We start from the raw sequence: 2,957 nt of genomic DNA on the forward strand, positions 1-2,957 counted from the left end.
GTTAACATGCATGCGATAAGAGTAAATCATTTAAAACATTTAAATCATAAAAGCTTACACTTGAGGCTTGAAGACTGAGCGGCAGAAGCTGGCGGTGGCACAACCCTTTACAAGACCTTTGCTTTGATACCAACTGTAACGTCTACTAATTTTTAAAAAAATGCGGAATATTTTTTTTTAAAAGCTCGTGCTTTTCGAAAGAACATTTAAAATAATCGTATTTATCTTATCGTAAAAATAGTGCAGTTTAAATTAACCAAACTCATCCAAAATCATACGTAAACATAAACGTATAAAATTCTTAAAATCATCAACATATGAAAATATTCATCTCCTCTCAATCTCATAAATCGTAATGCGGAAAACATGTGGTCCTCAGGTCGTGTCACCGCACCAGGTCTGCCTACTCAGAGTTCGGCACCTCCAATCTCCTCAACATTTAGCTCACCTGCATCACACACGCCTAGTGAGTCTAAAGACTCAACACACATATACCAGGAATAACAAGTACATATACATAGCACACAGCAGTGAAAAATATCATACTCAACATATCTTTCATGAACTTAAAAGAATAATGTAGACGTGTCGTGCAAAATCATATCGTATTAAAATCATGTCATCTCATGTCATCATATACGTATACGTGTCGTGTAAAATCATATCGTGTAAAATCATGTCATCTCATGTCATCATATACGTATACATTTTCTTTTTAATTGAATTCAGTTCATTAGTTGTGACTTTCGTATCAGCTCTATCGATGGATCCATCTATAAAAACCGTGGTACCCGGCGGTAGGGGACATCAGCGACAGCATTATCCGTCCACTGAGCCCGGGCCTCAGCTCCTCATATCTCATGTGATCGTATACATATACATCGTCAGTCACAACCAATTCCCATCATTCAAAAATCATCATATTCACCACTTAATAAAACATGCATATACGTAACTTTTCCTTTAAACCAAGCATGCACCGTAATTATCATAATTTCATGAAAAACCATAAACATGATGAATAAACATTAAAAACATGCTAAAATGTGCTCAGGGCGCTGCCAAGACCAAAATCTCACCTCGGGTGCAAAATATCCATTTTTCCCCTGGAAACCCAAAAATTATCGTTTTACCCCTAGACGTAAAATTTAACGTTTGCGACCTTTTCTTAATTCCAATGACTCTAACGTGTCCCAAATAATTATTTAAGCCTACAAGAATTTTCTCATATTTTTATTTGGCTTAAATCGATGACCTTTAAATTAATCCTTAATTATAACATAATAATGCGCTTTAATCTCGAATTAAATCAAACCTTAACATAAAATTCCCAAATTAAAAACTTAGACTTATAATAATTATTTGAGCTTAAATATAATTTTCTATAATTTTATTAAGCCTAAATCTAGTGTTTCAATTAATTCTTTAATTAACGTTTCGTGCGACGACTAAATCCAGATAAATCCAAAACTCATTATTTTGATCCGAATCTTACCAAACTCCTAAAAATATACCAAAACATATTTATAAGCATTCCTAGACGTAAACTCGAGCTTATTTTACAACTTAACCGATTCGTTTTAAAACTTGGACCGGGGTCCCGGTTCTAATCCGAATCGACTCGAAACATAACCAAATTTTTCCCAACTTTTTGTCATATCTTAAAAACATCTAAAAGGTCCTCAAAACCTCAAAATCAGACCTTTAGACACTCGAATAATAGGCCAGCAAGCTGCTGGAATTTCCAGCATGTGCTAACCCGAAAGCCTTAGCCACCATCTTTCTTTAATTCAACTCTCATGCTTAAACCGACTCGAACTGGACCCGAACCAGGCCCTAGACCCAACCCCTAGGCATAACTTAAGACCATGATACACCCCTTTCAAACTCAGAAATAATGCTTGAGCCCCAAAGCAAGCAAGAGCCGTGACTAGCCTAACCCGTCTCCCATTGGTGTAGCTGGTTGCTTGCTGGTCCAGCCACCTTCCCTAGCCAACCCAGCCCTGAACCAACACCACCAGGCCCTCCCTAGGACCACAAGGAACGACCCAAGACACTGCCCCATGCCCTGGCCCCGTCCAGCAGCCACCCCAAACCCCACCGCCATGACTTGCTCTACGTGAACCCAAATTGCACAGCCGCAGCTTTCTTTGTTCAGCCTCTTGGCTGCCGCTCCAGACCATGAACCACCATAAAGAGACTCATCTACGTGAACCCAAATTGCACAACCTACAACCAGCTCTCAATGTCTCGACTCCAGCCTATAGCCATCTCGATCCTCAACATGTTCAGCACCTTAGGACTTTAATTCGACAGCCCTTGCACCATAGTAACAAAAACATGAGATGTGTGCAACAACATACGGTTTTCGTGCCCAACCAAGAGCATAAAAGTTTTGCCGTGCCAATACCGAAAAATGCATAAACATAACACACATGACAGCACATATATGACGTGAATGATGCAGAAATAATGATACAATGCGTGCCTTTGATGATTCCTACGCAAGAACGATGAAGAACGGACGTCGGGAGAGCGCCGGAGAATTTCTTTGCCAGGAAAAGCCATGGCCGAAACTTTGCTTGAGTTGCTGCTGAAAAACCGAGAGAATGGAGAGGGGAGGGGAGGTTTGTGAGTGGAGGAAAGTGGAAAATACAAATGTGCCTTGAAGATCTTTTATGCGAGAAGATGGAAGAAAGGGAAAATGGAGAAGAGCCGGATGAATCTCTCATGAAAAACAAGCAACAACCGATACTTAAAGCTGGGGATGGCTCTGGAAAATAATCAAACCAAGAGGAATGATGATGAAAGGGATAGGTGTCGGTTGATGGTGGTTTAAATGGTGTAGGTAGCAAATAGTAAAATCATTAAATAGTTAATAATCAAAGTAATGAGCCTTAATTATTAATTAACAAGTTTAAAAGAGTTTTGAGTCCAATAAATTGAAAATTAGGCCA

The 2,957-nt window shown here is 39.2% G+C and overlaps 1 long non-coding RNA gene across 1 annotated transcript; it reads right to left on the bottom strand.

Moving 5' to 3' along the window:
- Positions 1-269: 269 nt before the first annotated feature.
- LOC140831787 (uncharacterized) lies at positions 270-2,723 on the bottom strand. Its single transcript, XR_012117939.1, has 2 exons — positions 2,489-2,723; positions 270-448 (listed from the first exon to the last, which is right to left on the bottom strand). It is a non-coding gene; the product is annotated as an uncharacterized lncRNA (long non-coding RNA).
- Between the last annotated feature and the right edge of the window lie 234 nt (positions 2,724-2,957).

Source organism: Primulina eburnea, chromosome 5 (assembly GCF_022965805.1).
Source record: "Primulina eburnea isolate SZY01 chromosome 5, ASM2296580v1, whole genome shotgun sequence".
NCBI lineage: Eukaryota > Viridiplantae > Streptophyta > Magnoliopsida > Lamiales > Gesneriaceae > Primulina > Primulina eburnea.